A 17,347-nucleotide genomic window follows, 5' to 3' on the forward strand; every position below is an offset into this window, starting at 1 on the left:
CTGGATAGGCTGGGGCTATTTACGCTGGAGGGGGTGACCTTCTAGAGGTGTCTAAAATCATGAGGGGCATGGATTACCAAGATCTTTTTCCTAGTGTGGGGAGTCCAAGGCTAGAGGGCATAGGTTCAAGGTGACGGGGGAAGGACTTAAAAGGGACCTGATGGGCAACTTTTTCACACGGAGGGTGGTGTGTGTGGAATGAACTGCCAGAGGAAGTGGTGGAGGGTGGTACAGTGACAGCATTTAAAAAGCACCTAGCTGGGTATATGAATAAGAAGGGTTCAGAGGGATATATGTCAATTGCTGGGAAATGGGACTGGATTAATTAGGGATAATGAAATGTGAGGCTGGATGAACACAGCAGGCCCAGCAGCATCTCAGGGGCACAAAAGCTGACGTTTCGGGCCTGGACCCTTCATCAGAGAGGGGGATGGGCTGAGGGTTCTGGAATAAATAGGGAGAGAGGAGGAGGCGGACCGAAGATGGAGAGAAAAGAAGATAGGTGGAGAGGAGAGTATAGGTGGGAAGGTAGGGAGGGGATAGGTCAGTCCAGGGAAGACGGACAGGTCAAGGAGGTCGGATGAGGTTAATAGGTAGGAGATGGAGGTGCGGCTTGGGGTGGGAGGAAGGGATGGGTGAGAGGAAGAACAGGTTAGGGAGGCAGAGACAGGTTGGACTGGTTTTGGGATGCAGTGGGTGGAGGGGAAGAGCTGGGCTGGTTGTGTGGTGCAGTGGGGGGAGGGGACGAACTGGGCTGGTTTTGGGATACGGTGGGGGAAGGGGAAGTTTTGAAGCTGGTGAAGTCCACATTGATACCATTGGGCTGCAGGGTTCCCAAGCGGAATATGAGTTGCTGTTCCTGCAACCTTCGGATGGCATCATTGTGGCACTGTAGGAGGCCCATGATGGACATGTCTTCTAAAGAATGGGAGGGGGAGTGGAAATGGTTTGCGACTGGGAGGTGCAGTTGTTTATTGCGAACCAAGCGGAGGTGTTCTGCAAAGCAGTCCCCAAGCCTCCGTTTGGTTTCCCCAATGTCGAGGAAGCCACACCGGGTACAGTGGATGCAGTTATCCATTATCACTGGATTAATTAGGGATATGTGGCTCGCACGGACAAGTTAGACCAAAGGGCCTTTTTCCATGCTGTACATCTCTATCTCCATGTTATCTACAGCATTTGCCATCAAAGGTTTAGACTTCTGAATACCTCAAGGTCAATGTCTTGTTTGCCCAGAGTCAGCCATGAAGATTATATCTCCAACATGATGACTGCTGCTAAGGACGGCCAAACAGGGGTCTGAATTCACTGCAGCCCCTCACAGCCCATCAATAAATGCTCAGTTTCTGGCCTGCATCTCCAGCCTACTTCCCTCTTCCAATGGATGATGACAAAATTAACTGACTACTCTGAGAGAGTAGGAACTGCCGATGCTGGAGTTAGACAATACAGTGTGGAGGTGGATGAACACAGCTCATCAGCATCAGAGGAGCAGGAAAGTTGACGTATTGGGTCGGGATCCTTCTTCAGAAATGACTTGACCTGAAATGTGAACTTTCCTGCTCCTCTGATGCCACCTGGCCTGCTGTGTTCCTCCAGCCCCACTAACTATTCTTGTTTGCCATGTCTCTCCTTGCCTGAGCTACCATCCCTTAAATTACTTCTTAATTTGTTTAAGAGTGCTGAGTGGAAGCTTGTTGAGAGCTTCATGGTGTGTGAAAAGGAAAAAGAATCAATTATACCTGCAATTATCGATGTCTTGCAGGATTGTTATTGAGCTCCAGGAAGTTCAAAGCCGCCAGCTGACATTCTTAATGAGGGGGTTTGGGGAGAAAAATATTCAGCTCTGCATTATGTCTAACGCAGACAGATTGATTCTAATTTCATTAACCTTCCCTTTCGGGTCTGTGATGAAGCAAATCTCTGTAATTTCAGTTGTTTATCCTATTAATGCCCAAGTGGGCAGATAGAAGTGGCTCAGATTATGCATCTCCAAAGCCATGCAGCTTAAACTATAGAAAGATTTGATACACAAGAAGCTCATTCAGTTTCCCATGGCTGCTTTGCTGAAAGAGCTATACAATTAGTCATAACTCCTTCCCCATTGCCTTCAATTACTCACTATTCAAGTGCTTACATTTTTATTTAACTTGGTTTTCTAACTGAGAGATGTAAATACACACCTCTGGAGCAGGTGGGATTTGAATTCTGGACTTCCCAGTCTAGAGATAGGGGCACTACCACTGCTCCGTAAGCGGTTTTAGGGGGTGTGCAAACTCTTAAAATTTCACTAACTGTGGTGGGATCTTGCCAGACCATGTCTTACAATTGTTAATCCAGTGTGCCTTTCCATGCCCCAAACAGCACACCCCAACCCCTGGGCACCCGAGCTCAGATATACCACATACTCAAAGATTTACAACGATGTTGCCAGCACTGGAGAGTTTGAGTTATAGGCAGAAGATCTTTCCCTGGAGCATCAGAGGCCAAGGGGAGACCTTATAATAGAGGTTAATAAAATCTTGAGGGGCACGGAGAGGGTTAACAGCCAATGTCTTTTTTCCCAGGGTAGGAGGAGCCCAAAACTAGAGGGGCATAGGTTTAAGGTGAGAGGGGAAAGATTTAAAACAGACCTGACGGGTAACTTTTTCACACGGAGGGTGGTGCGTGCATGGAGTGACCCACCAGAGGAAGTGGTGGAGGCTGATACAATTACAACATTTAAAAGGCATCTGGATGTATTGGAGGGATATGGGCCAAATGGGACTAGATTAATTTAGGATACCTGTTTGACACAGATGAGTTGGACCAACAGGTCTGTTTCTGTTCTGTATAACACTGTATCGGAAATTGCACCCTGGTCTCCTGCAATGAAAGCTGGGGCTACTAAGCACTATAGTAACAAGGGACTGCTGAATATTGCTGAATCAACCTGTTCAGGGGCATTTTTACACAAGTCTGGAGCAGGTGGGTCTTGAACTCAGGTCTCCTGTCTCAGAGTTAGGGACACTACACTGCGGCACTTTAACAGTTTATTTTTTCAGCTTCCCCTTTCGAAAGGTTTGTAGAAACTGCTTGTGGCATCCTGCATTCCAGATCACCACAACTGATTGTGTTAAAGATGCAACCTTCTGGTCATCAAGACCTCTGCCATTAGAAGTTGCTGGTCCTTAATTTGCCCTTTCAAAACGCATCGCAGTTTTGAACACGTCTGTGAAACCACCATCATCGCTGCTCCACACAGAAAAGTCCCTACTTCTCCAGTTTTTCTAAACAACTGCAGTCTCTCATCCCTGGCTCTATTCAAGGGACTCCCTTCTTCGACTCTCCAAGGCTTTACATCCTTCCTAGGTACAGTGCCTAGAATTGAACACGATATTACACTGCAGGCAATAAATGGCAATTTGTGAAGTGTAAGTGTTACGTTGCTTGCTTTTCTAATCCATACAGAGTAGAGTTTGTTTGAAATTACTGTATTGAAGGCAGAACTGTAGTCAACAGGTAGGAGCCTGATGTAAGTATTGTTGTTATCCAGATGTTCCAGGTTGGGTGTAGGGCCAGGGAGATGGCATCTGCTCTGGACCTGTTTAGGTGAATTGCAAAGGAACAAGGCAACTTGATATGCTTGAGTTGATGATCAACCTCTCGAGGCATTATGAAGATCATCATTGTGAGGGGCAAGATATGGTGAAAAGCGAAGGTCTTTTCCCTATAGTTTGGGAGTTCAAAACTAGAGGAGAGAGGAAAAAGGTTTAATGGGACCTGAGGGTCGACTTTTTTCACACAGTGCGTGGTTCGTGCAAACTGCCAGAGGAAGTGGTAGGTGCAGGTATAGTTACAGCATTTAAAAAACATTGGGACAGGAGCATGCATGGGAAAAGCTCAGTGGGGTTACAGTCCAAACACAAGCAAATAGGACTGGTTTAGTTTGGGAAACTTGGTTGGTGTGGGTGAGTTGGGTGGAAGGGTCTGCTTCCATGTTGTATGGCCCAATGACTCTATGACTATGTCTCTCTAAGTCCCGTATGACGTTTTAAATTGTCTTTTCAACTTGTCGTATCACCTTCAGAGATTTGGATATGAACACACTGAAAGTCCACTTTGTGCCCCCTCTTTAAGACTGCCCCATTTTTATTACCTTTTTCTCACTCTCCCTAGCAAAACGCATAGATTCACACTCATCCGTTTAGAATTCCATCTGTCAGTTTTTCCAGTTAGAACATTATCCACATTCGTTCGTAGCCTGCCACTAACTTATTAATTACTTCTCAGTATTTTTGTATCATCTGCAAAGTTTGAAAGTAAGCCTGTGTACCCAAGCGTAGATTATTGGTCTATATTGAAAAAAAGCAATGGTGTTAATACTGTTCACTGGAAACTTTAGAGCACGCTGCCTTCCAGCCAGGAATACAAGTGATCACCATTACCGTCTTGGACAGTTTCACATCCATGTGCCACCATCCCTTTAATCTCATTAGCTTTCATTTTGTTAATGATTAATTATGTGATCTATTGACAATTGCCTTTTGAAAGTTGACATATATTGCAACCATACTCACCTGATCAAACCGCTCTGTTACTTCATCCGAAAACTCAATCCAGTTAGTCAAACTTTCAAGATAATGAGGTGTAGAGCTGGATGAACACAGCAGGCCAGACAGCATCAGAGGAGCAGGAAGGCTGATGTTTCGGGTCTGGACCCTTCCTGCTCCTCTGATGCTGCCTGGCCTGCTGTGTCCATCCAGCTCCATGCCTTGCTATCTCAGGCTCCAGCATCGGCAGTTCCTACTGTCTCTCAGCTAAACTTTCGATGACGTTTATTGGCTGATCATGTTATTTGGTCCCAGATTACCAGCTTTTAAAGTTTCCCCAGCACCAGCATCAGGCTGATGATCCTGATATTACTGGGTTTATCCTGAGGCTGGGGGTGTAACCCCTGATTTGATGATTTGATTTATTCTTGTTCTTTGTACCTAAAGAGCAGGTCATAACATACAAAGACATACAGATCATAGGCTGTTTAGACAATGCGAAGCGTACAAGGTTACAGCAGCACACGAGGCACACAGGCCAAGTCTTATATTAGATTTGAAATTAGAGGGGTCCATTCAGCAGTGTACATCAGGGAAGAAGCTGGTCTTGAACCTGTTGGTGCGTGTGTTCAAGCTTCTGTATCTTCTGCCCAACAGAAGAGGTTGGAAGAGAGTATTAGCGGGATGGAGGGGTGTTTGATGATGTTGGCGACCCTTTCTGTGGCAACAAGAAGTGTAGATGGAGCCAATGGATGTGAGCTTGACTCTTGCAATCCTCCAGTCATCTGTGATGAGTCCCATGTCACATGAATATTGTGAATGCAGTCTCTGCTGCTTGTATCCTCATTACTTTCAGTGACTGGGAGACATGACCTTGGCGTAAAGTATCACTGTCAACCAAAAGGTGAACACTGAGCACACTACTCAATTTTAAAGTCAGTCTTCTCAAAGATTCCCTATAAAACCTGACTTTAAAATCTGATTTTAGAACGGCAACAGTGCAGCCGCATCTGTTAACTTTCAACCATGTCATGTAAGTTTCTGATAATCTTCCATTCCTCCCTCCTCTCACCAATAGAATTCGAACTTACCTTTTCTGATGTCTCACTGAACCCTATCCTGTTCAATCCTGTTCCCTATTTCACAAATATCTCTCTCTCTCACACACACACGCACACACACACACACACACACACACACACACACACACGCACACACACACACACACACGCACACACACACACTGAGATCTGCACTGCACAGTTGTGCAAAAGAACTTGTTCACGCTTTGCAAACGCCTCAGTACTGGCATGGTGGCTCAGTGGTTGGCACTGCTGCCTCGCGGTGCCAGGGGCCCAGGTTCAATACCACCCTCAGGCGACTGACTGTATGCAGGCAGCATGTATGCCCCTACATCTGCATGTGTTTCCTCTAGGTGCTCTGGTTTCTTCCCACAGTCCAAAGATGTGCAGGTTTAGTGGATTGGCCGTGCTAAATTGCTTGCAGTGTCTAGGGATGAGCAGGATAGGTGGGTTAGCCATGGGAAATGCAGGGTTGCAGGGACAGAGTGAGATGCCCTTCAGAGGATGGGTGTGGTCTTGATGGGCTGAATGGCCCACCATTGTTGGGACTCTATAACTAACAGTGCTTTGATTAATTAATGTTCCCCCCCCCCCACTCCGACGGGGCTGTGTCTGGGTGTCATGCTCTTCAGAGGGTCAGTGTGGACTCAATGGGCTGAATGGCCTCTTTCCACAGTGTACAGGTTCTATGATATTACTGGGTAGAAATAAAGAATTGCAGATGTTAGAAATCAAAAACAGATATTGCTAGGAAAGATCCGCATCTGTGAAGAGAAGTGAGAGTCAATGTTTCAGATCCAGTGACCCTTCACGGTGGCTCAGTGATTAGCACTGCTGCCTCAAAGCCACCAGGGACCCAGGTTCGATTCTAGCCTCGGGTGTCTGTCTGTGTGGAGTTTGCACATTCTTTATTAAACACACTTTATTATCTCGGATTCTCCAGCATCTGCAGTTCCCATTATCACTACCATTCTCACCTGGGTCTGGCCTACATGTGGCTCCAGTCCCACAGCAACGTGGTTGGCTCCTTACTGCCCCTCTAGGCAATAAATGTTGCCCTGGCCAGCAACGTCCTCATCCTGTGAATGAATAAAAGGGAAAACAAAACTGCTGAGTTTTTCTAGCAACTTCTGTATTTTTTTCCCCTGATTTACAGCATCCGCAGTTTTATTGATTTTTAGCTAAGTTATGGAACTGTAAGTTTCCCAAGTGGAGAATGAGACGTTGAGCTTTCAGCTTGCGCAGAGCCTCGCTGGAAGAAATGTTGGCCAAGGGAACACAGTGGGGTCGTTGAAGTGTCAGGCACCTGGAAGCCTGAAGGATGTAGGGCTGGGTGGCAGTGGCCTGGGTTTGGGTGCTGGGGGTTGGGCGGGGGAAGGCAATGGGCTGGATGTTGTTGCCGGGATTGACCAGCAAGGCTTGAAAGCAGCGGTGCACCAGTCGGGGATTGCTCAGGCTGGCGGTGCAACCTCGTCCGCGCGTAGCAGGGGCAACGTGGACGAGTTGAGCGGAATGGCCCGTTCCCATGGCTGTAAATCTCTTATCATTCGCAACACGGAAGCCAGAGCAGAAACCTGGCTTCCAGCTATCTCAGGGAACACTCTAAGCACAGCAGTTGCTTGCATGCCACAGCCAGGAATGATGGCATCCAAAATGTATCACCACATTGTCAAGTGATCCACATACAGTATGCGCTTCTGCAATTTAATAATGCACTTTGGAGCGCATCACCACCTCTGGAAATCAGTTGAGAAGACATTTCGGTCTGCATTTGGTGTCCCCAGTGTATCGTCCAGCACTGAATACGGTAACAAATTTTACAAAGTACAAATAAACCACTTTTCACTTTGGAGTACAAAACCAAACAAAGTTGCTGGAACAGATCAGCAGGCCTGACAGCATCTGTGAAGGGAAAAACAGCGTTAACGTTTCGGGTCCGGTGACCCTTCCTCAGCGCTGGGGCTTTCGACAAAAGTGTTGGTAAAGTCTCCACAAGGTTTCCCAACGTGGATCAAAAGTCCTCGTCAAATGCGGTGCAGTGAGCCGATCTGAGCTAGGAGGCGATTTCGTTAACCTTTCATTTCTCCCAAATGCAAACAGTAAGAACTGCGGACGCTCCGAGTCACCAAGAAAAACAGAAGTCACAGATGCTGGCCAGAACCTGCTGAGCTTTTCCAGCAACCTCTGATTTTGTTTGTCCCAAATCACATCATTACCTCTGTTCGGTTAGTTATTGTTAGGGGGGCTTGTGGCTGTGCCCTACGCTAAAACAGTGTGTGCAACCTCTTTCATGCACATCATGTCACTGAGAATGATCCAACAATGAAATGCTCGTTAGCTCTGTGGATTCAGTTGTTTAAACTATTATGTTATGAAGCAAACAGTGTAGCAAAGGGGCAGCTTCACAAAATACATTCACACAGCGGCCTTAAAGGTGAAGTCTCTTAAAGGCATGGCCCACATGTCATGACAATGGATCAGGACCCCAAAGAATGACAGATATTGTTCATCTTTAATACCAAAGTCTGTGTTTTTCTAAAAGAAGACTATTACAGTCAAAAGAATGTAATAAATGAGACTTAGATTCAGCAGCTATCTATCAAAGTCCTGCACAGGACCAATTGAATATGGTGCCTGTAGAATATGGAGAAACTTTAGACAAACAGAGAAACAAAACACGAAAATGTAACATGGGGAGGTGTTTAACTATGTCCATACTCTCGCAGACTTTTTGTTTCCTTTCATGAACATCGAACAAGAAGTGTTAAAAGCCAACTGCAAGGTGAAACTGTGTTTCTTAGTGGAGTAGTGCGTTGCGAGGGACAAACATTTAGACACCCCCGCACTACAGGTAAAGACAAAAGAAATCTGCCTGTTGCTGAACATAGAACATAGAACATTACAGCACAGTACAGGCTCTTCAGCCCTCAATGTTATGCCAACCTGTCATACCGATCTGAAGCCCAAAGCTGACTCAGAGTGTTACCGGTCAGCCACTGCTGAAAGGAATCTGATCAAAGGAATTTCAATCAAAATATAAAACCAAGAATTTTAACATCAACCGTTCAACTACCAACATCAGCACTACATCCATTGCAACAGTCAACTCTCCAAAGCTCATGAACAATTCCGAGGCTGATTTCTTTTTTACCTATTACCTTATCACTACTTCTTGGGTTTGCGTAATGAGTACATATTCTTTTTGTTAATTCAAGAAAGCCTGCTTAAATTAGCTCCTCTTGAAACATAAGTTCATTTGGATCTGGGAGAGAGGTATCGGCAAGAAAGCATTTCCTTTCTTAAAATTAGCCTTGTTGCGACCAAGCGAGGTGGTGACTGAGGGGAGCCAGGTCGCCCCTCCTTTCTCAGGACCTTAATGGTTTGAGGCATCTCAACTGGAACACTAACAAACTGAGAGACCTGACCTGGGGACTGTTTGTGACAACACAACAGTGAACATTCAGGGGCTCTTTGAGTACCTTACCAGTGCCTTAATCGTCCCCAGGGGTGCCCTTACAATGTGCTACCATTATCAAGTTGGCATCTTGTGCCAAAGGTGGCTCACCAGGTTTAGCAGCTAGGGTTTTCCTATCTTAGACTCTATTGTACCGAAAGTATCAGGGCAGTATTTCTGTAAACCATGTTATTAGAGGTTGCTTCAAATCTGAAAGGCATTGATGACTTCAAATGTTGTACAATGACAGAGTGTCTGTAACAAGATACAGTTGCAGCAAGGGGAAGAAACGGCAAAGAAATAGGCAGATTACTAACAATTTCATCCTGTCCACTAGCCCAGTCGGTGCACGTATCACTTGGGCTATTATTGATCTTGGAAGACTGGAACATTCCCATTTCTATTGCCGGCTCACGCGGGGTTTGTGGGTGTCAGTACAGAAGAAGCAAAGAAAGCAAAACTTGCATTTATTTCGCTCCTTTCCTCACTTTGGGATGCCCGATGCAGCTCATATGAAAGTATGGCAACCGTTTGCACACAGCAAGATCCCACAAGAAACAATGAAATAAATGACTGCTGTGGTGACAATTGTTGATGGATAGATATCGTACAGGATGGCAGCAGTAAAGTGTTCCATTGAGTGAATTTATCCCAATGCATTAAGTAATGTGTTGAGACGATTCAAATTATTATTGATGCAACTCACAGAGGAAGCAGTCTCTAAACCCTGAGTCGAGTAATAGCCTGTAACCATAACTTCAATTGTGCAAGCTTGCCTCCATTCTCTAACAAGTTACCTAACTGTTTAGTATACTGATGTCAGGATCAGCATCAAACATACCTAAAAATGAGGTGCCAAATTGGTGAAGCTACAACACAGGGCTATTTGCATGTCAAACAGCAGCATGCAATGGACAGAACAATGTAATCCACAACCAACAGATTGCATCGAACTTCTGCAGTCCTGTCACATCCAGGCAAAAACAGAAAGAGTGTTCCATGAGTATCCCAACCATCAATGACGGAGGTACACAGCACATTAGGGTAAAAGACTGAAGCATTTACATCCGTCTTCAGCCAGATGTGGATGCTGCATTTGGACCTCCCTGTGTCCCCATCATCACAGGTACCAGCCTGCAACAAATTCAATTCCCTCCACGTGGTATAGAGAAATGGCTAAAGGCATTGGATTGGCAAAGGCTGTGGGTCCTGACAACATTCTGGCAATAGCACCCAAAGTCTTGTACACCAGAACATGCCTCATCCCTTGCCAAACTAGTCCTGTACAGCTACAGCACGGGCATCCAGTGGGCAATGTGGAAAATCTCCCAGGTAGCAGAGCAACTCCAACCCAGCTAATTACCAGCTCCACAGGTCACCCTGACCATCAGCGAAATGTAGGAAGGAGTCATCAACAAAGGTGTGAACTGACACGAACTTAGCCGCGACCTGCCCTCGGTTGGGATTCTACTGCAGCCACCCAGCTCCTGATCTCACCATAGCCTTGATTCAAAGATGGACAAAAGACTTAAATTCCAAAAGATGAGCCAGGATGAGAACAACTGCTGTTGCGATGAAGGTGCAATAGGCCAAGTTTGGCGTAAAGATCTCAAACAAAAATGGGATCACAGTAAATGGGAGAGAAACCTCTCCACCAGTTGGAATCATACCTAACAAAAATGAAGATGGTTGGATTTAAACACTGGAGAAACTCAGCAGGTCCAACAGGATCTGTGCAAAGAAAAGAAGAGTTAACATTACAAGTCCAACATCCTCAGAATTTCTCGGATACTAAAACAACCCGTGTCCATATGCAAATTGATCTGAAATGAAAATAAAAACTGCAACAAGATCTGAAAATATCCAGGTATGTTCTGATAAATGAGCAGAGATGTTCACGCCACATAAGTGCCGGGCAATGACCATCTCCAGCAAGAAAGGCCTGAAACACTTGACATTCAGTGGCATTACTATCTGTGAATCCCCACCCTCAATATCACAGGGGTTCCCATTGACTAGAAATTGAACTGGACCAGCCAGATAAATATTATGACGAGGAATTCGAGGTGAGTAATTCACTTCCAAAAGCCTTTCCACCATCATAAAGGCCCAACTGCAGAGTGGGATAGAATACTCCCCATTTGCCTGAGTGAGTGCAGCTCCAACCCTCAAGGAGCTTAACACCATCTTGGACAAAGTAATGCACTTGATTGACACCACATCCACATCCTTCAATTTTCACACCCCCCCCAGCTCAGAGACAGCAATGTGTCCCATCCTCAAGACAACCTGCAGCAACTCATCTTCGACAGCGCCTTCCAAATCCACAACCACTAACACCTAGAAAGGCACAAGCAGCGGATACATGGGAATACCACCATTCGCAAGTTCCCCAGGCTTTGAACGATATCACCATTCCTACACTACATGGGCTGCATTAGGGCAGATTACCGCTACCTTCCCATGGGCATCGAGGAATGTCCACAAATGCTGGGACAGTCAGCAACATCCACATCCCATAAACAAAAACAAAATCAGGATGTCTGAGCGTATTAAGACACAACACAGTGTAGAGCTGGAGGAACACAGCAGGCCAGGCAGCATCAGAGGAGCGGGAAAGCTGACGTTTCAGGTCAGGACCCTTCTTCAGAAATGGGGGAGGGGGAAGGGAGCTGGGAAATAAATAGACATTTGAGGGGTGGGGTTGGAGAAGGTAGGTGGGATGGTGGTAGGTGAACGCAGGTAGGCAGTGGTGGGGGTTGGTCAGTGGGATGAGCAGGCCCGATAGGTGGGAGAGAAGATGGACAGGTTGTGTCAGGCGATGAGAGGGAAGGTTGGACACAGGATGAGGCCGGGAGTGAGGAGATTTTAAAACTGGTGAATTCCATGTTTAGGCCATCGGGCTGTAGGCTCCCGAGGCGGGATTATGAAGTGTTGCTCCTTCAGTTTGCGGGTGGGGTCATTGTGACACTGTAGGGGACCCTGGATGGACATGTCACCCAGGGAGTGGGGGGAGGGTGGGTTTTAGAATGGTTGGCGACCGGAAGGTGTTATCGTTTGTCGCAAACAGAGTGCAGATGCTCTACAAAACAGTCTCTGAGTCAGTGCCTGGTCTCACCAATGTAGAGGAGGCCACATTGGGAGCAGCGGATACAGTAGACCACATTGACTGATGTGCGGGTGAACACCTGTCTAAGTGTAAAGGTGCTAACTCTTGTTATCTCTGTCTGATCATATTACTGTCTGAACGAGGCTGCTGTGTTTAATTTGACTGCCATGAAGCTATCTCAGAAGCATTCAATCACCTCAGGAGATCCTGTGGTGTTATATAAATGCAGGAATGTGTTTTTCACCTTAGACATAATCCATTTTAACAGACTCAAGAGCATTAAGGATCAATAGCAAGCATCATTGATCAGCGTCTGTACTTCAATTGCCCCACCTGCTGGTATGAGATGAGAATGGCAGCTGGGGACCAGACTGGGAAAATACATTAAACACATTTATTTTCAGAAAATAACATTCTGGGTTAACAGTGTATGAATAATTGATTCCTATGGTACGTAGAGTCCACACCAACCCTCCAAAGAGCATCCCACCAACCCGAACCTATCCCTGAAAATCCCATACAGGCAATTTAGGTTAGATGAGATTCCCTACAGTGTGGAAACAGGCCCTTCGGCCCAACAAGTCCACACCACCCCTTAGAGCGTCCCACCCAGACCCATCCCCCTATAACCCTCTCACTCCTGAACACTCCGGGCAATTTAGCATGGCCAATCTACCTAGCCTGCGCATCTTTGGACTGTGGGAGGAAACCGGAGCACCCGGAGGAAACCCACGCAGACACGGGGAGAATGTGCAAACTCCACACAGACAGTCGCCCGAGGCTGGGATCGAACCCGGGTCCCTGGCACTGTGAGGCTGCAGTACTAACCACCGTGCCACCCTGCCACCCCGTAGCATGGCCAATCCACCTAACCTGCACATTTTTGGACTGTGGGAAGAAACCAGAGCACCCGGAGAAAAGCCACGTAGACACAGGGCAAACATGCAGACTCCACACAGCTAGCTGCATGAGGCTGGTGTCAAACCCAGGTCCCTGCCACTGTGAGACACCAGTGCTAACCACTGAGCCACTGTGCTACCCCATGGCAGGTTCTGGGGAGGAACACTGTGACTGTGTAGGCATGAGAGATCCTTTGTGTTACGTCTGAGTCTGTTGCAAGATATTTTGCTGGGGACGAATCTGCAGATCTCTTATCATTGTATGTCCCACGTGACCAACAAGGCTGAGCTCGATCTATTCTCATTGATGCTCAGTTGGAACAAAACAAAGTAGATGAGGGAGGAAGTGGGAAAGATGTGTTGCTCTATTTAGTGTGCTGAAGGTTACAGTTGCCCTACCTGCTTGCAACATTGTGATGGTGGTAAAAACAGTGTTTTACAGAATGATAGCTAGTAGATTCCACTGCGAGTACAACTTTATTCATGAAAATAATCTGGTCAGCTGATATGTTCATTTCAATTATTAAGGTTAGGATGCTATCAGAGTTTTGTTAACCTTGATTTCATTTTCCCAAGGTAGGGGAAGTCCAAAACTAGAGGGGCATAGGTTTAAGGTGAGAGGGGAAAGATTTCATCAGGACCTGATGGGCAACTGTTTCACACAGAGGGTGGTGCGTGTATGGAATGAGCTGCCAGAGGAAGTGGTGGAGGCTGGTGCAATTATAACATTTAAAAGGCATCTGGATGGGTGTATGAATAGGAAGGGTTTAGAGGGATATGGGCCAAATGCTGGCAAATGATCAGATTGGGATGTGTGGTCTTTGGAGATGGGGTTGGATCAAAGGGTCTGTTTCCACTCTGTATGGTTGTATGGGTGGCACCAGTGGGTAGAACTGCTACCTCACAACTTCAGAGTTCGATTCCACCCTTGGGCGACTGTCTGTGTGCAGCTTACACATTCTCCCTGTGTTTGCATGGGTTTCCTCCCACAGTCCAAAGATGTGCAGGTTAGGGTGGATTGGCCGTGCTGAATTGTCCCACAGTGTCCAGGGATGCACGGACTAGTTGGGTTAGCCATGGGAGATGCAGGGTTACAGGAGTAGAGTGGGATGCCCTTCAGAGGGTCAGTGTGGACATGATGAGCTAAGTGGCCCCTCAGTGTATGGATTCTATGACTCTATAACTAACAGTGCTTTAATTAATTAATGTCTTTCTCCACTCCTCATCCAACCCCATTTTATCTTTTCTGGGTTACTTACTTTCTCCGTTTCTCCTGTTGAAGGTACTGACTCCATTTTAAATCGTCAGGGCTGCCCATTGGTACCCTGCCTACATTTAGTTTTTGAAATCCCCAAGATACTGGAATGTGCAGAGAAACACAGTAAAACTCCAAGTCTGAACTCAGCTGGTTCACGCAAACACAACAAAAAAACTGCATTTGTATAGCAGCTTAACACAGGCAAAATGAAGCTGGAGGGTAAATATGTCAATAATAATATTTTAGTGTTATAACCAAAAAATGCTGAAAAGAAACTCAGCGAATAAACCAACTTATATGAAGAAAAAGGTTAATGTTTGGCGTTGATGATTTTTCATTGGAACAGTGGCTCAGTGGTTAGCACTGCTGCCTCACAGCTCCGGGGACCCGGGTTCGATTTCAGTCCTGGGCGACTGTCTGTGTGGAGTTTGCACATTCTCCCCGTGTCTGCGTGGGTGTCCCCTGGGTGCTCCGGCTTCCTCCTACAGTCCAAAGACACGCAGGTTATGTGGATTAGCCATGGGAAATGCAGGGTTACAGAGGAAAGGCTGGGTCTGGGGACGATGCAGTTTGGAGGGTTGGTGTGGGCCCAATGGGCTGAATGGCCTGCTTCCACACAGTTGGGATTCTGTAATTTGCACCACCCAAGTACTGGCTGTAACCAGCTCTCCTTGATGTATGATGACGTTAACTATCGATAAATTCCTTCTTATTAATGTGGGGTTAACATCAAGTAGAACGAACTGGGCCAGACACTTTTTTTATTTCCGCTGGGCTTTTATTTATTTGTTTGTTTATTTATCTTTCCCTTTTTTTTGCTCCGAAGAACTTGTACTGAAGAATCTGTAACTGGATACCTTGTAATAAGATGGTGCTGTACTTGTGGCGATAAAGCTAATTCAAACTCAATTCAATTCAATTTACAAGCTGCAGCACCATTTGTCCCTGCAGCACATCGTCCATCGAAAAGGCCCAAGTCACCAAGGGTATTTCAACATCATTTTCCAAGTCTGTGATTCTAACGCCTAGGTGGGCATGGGCAGTAGACACCATGACCAAATCATCCATACCATTCTGACTTGGAATTATATCGTCAGTTTTAGACCATAAGACATAGGAGTGGAAGTAAGGCCATTCGAGCCATCAAGTCCACTCCGCCATTTAAATCACGGCCGATGGGCATTTCAACACCACTTCCCTGCACTCTCCCCGCAGCCCTTGATTCCTTCTGAGATCAAGAATTTGTCAATCTCTGCCTTGAAGGCATCCAACGTCCCGGCCTCCACTGCACTCTGCGGCAATGAATTCCACAAGCCCACCACTCTCTGGCTGAAGAAATGTCGTCTCATTTCAGTTTTAAATTTACCCCCAGACAGCTTAGCTTAACCTCAGTGGTTGGCAAAATTCTAGAATCCATCGTTAAGGATGAGATTTCTAAATTCTTGGAAGTACAGGGTCGGGTTAGAACAAGTCAGCATGGATTTGGTAAGGAGAGGTCGTGCCTGACAAACCTGTTAGAATTCTTTGAAGAGGTAACAAGTAGGTTAGACCAGGGAAACCCAGTGGATGCTATCTATCTAGACTTCCGAAAGGCCTTTGATACAGTGCCTCACGGGAGGCTGCTGAGCAAGGTGAGGGCCCATGGTGTTCGAGGTGAGCTCCTGGCTTGGATTGAGGATTGGCTGTCTGACAGAAGGCAGAGAGTTGGGATAAAAGACACTTTTTCGGAATGGGAACCAGTGACAAGTGGTGTCCCGCAGGGTTCAGTGTTGGGGCCTCAGCTGTTCACCTTAAATATTAATGATCTGGATGAAGGGACTGGGGGCATTCTGGCAAAGTTTACCAATGATACAAAGATAGGTGGACAGGCAGGTAGTACTGAGGAGGTGGGGGAGATGCAGAAAGATTTAAGACAACAAAATGTGAGGCTGGATGAACACAGCAGGCCAAGCAGCATCTCAGGAGCACAAAAGCTGACGTTTCGGGCCTAGACATTTCATCAGAGAGGGAGATGGGGTGAGGGTTCTGGAATAAATAGGGAGCGAGGGGGAGGCGGACCGAAGATGGAGAGAAAAGAAGATAGGTGGAGAGAGTATAGGTGGGGAGGTAGGGAGGGGATAGGTCAGCCCAGGGAAGACGGACAGGTCAAGGAGTGGGGATGAGGTTAGTAGGTAGATGGAGGTGCGGCTTGGGGTGGGAGGAAGGGATGGGTGAGAGGAAGAACAGGTTAGGGAGGCAGAGACAGGTTGGACTGGTTTTGGGATGCAGTGGGTGGGGGGGAAGAGCTGGGCTGGTTGTGTGGTGCAGTGGGGGGAGGGGACAAACTGGGCCACCGACTCCCACAGCTACCTAGAATACACCTCCTCCCACCCACCCTCCTGCAAAAATTCCATCCCCTATTCCCAATTCCTCCGCCTCCGCCGCATCTGCTCCCACGATAAGACATTCCACTCCCGCACATCCCAGATGTCCAAGTTAGAACATAGAACATAGAACAGTACAGCACAGAACAGGCCCTTCAGCCCACAATGTTGTGCCGACCATTGATCCTCATGTATGCACCCTCAAATTTCTGTGACCATATACATGTCCAGCAGCCTCTTAAATGACCCCAATGACCTTGCTTCCACAACTGCTGCTGGCAACGCATTCCATGCTCTCACAACTCTCTGCGTAAAGAACCTGCCTCTGACATCCCCTCTATACTTTCCACCAACCAGCTTAAAACTATGACCCCTCGTGCTAGCCATTTCTGCCCTGGGAAATAGTCTCTGGCTATCAACTCTATCTATGCCTCTCATTATCTTGTATACCTCAATTAGGTCCCCTCTCCTCCTCCTTTTCTCCAATGAAAAGAGACCGAGCTCAGTCAACCTCTCTTCATAAGATAAGCCCTCCAGTCCAGGCAGCATCCTGGTAAACCTCCTCTGAACCCTCTCCAAAGCATCCACATCTTTCCTATAATAGGGCGCCCAGAACTGGACGCAGTATTCCAAGTGCGGTCTAACCAAAG

This window comes from Stegostoma tigrinum, chromosome 13 (genome assembly GCF_030684315.1).
Source record: "Stegostoma tigrinum isolate sSteTig4 chromosome 13, sSteTig4.hap1, whole genome shotgun sequence".
NCBI classification, from domain to species: Eukaryota; Metazoa; Chordata; class Chondrichthyes; order Orectolobiformes; family Stegostomatidae; genus Stegostoma; species Stegostoma tigrinum.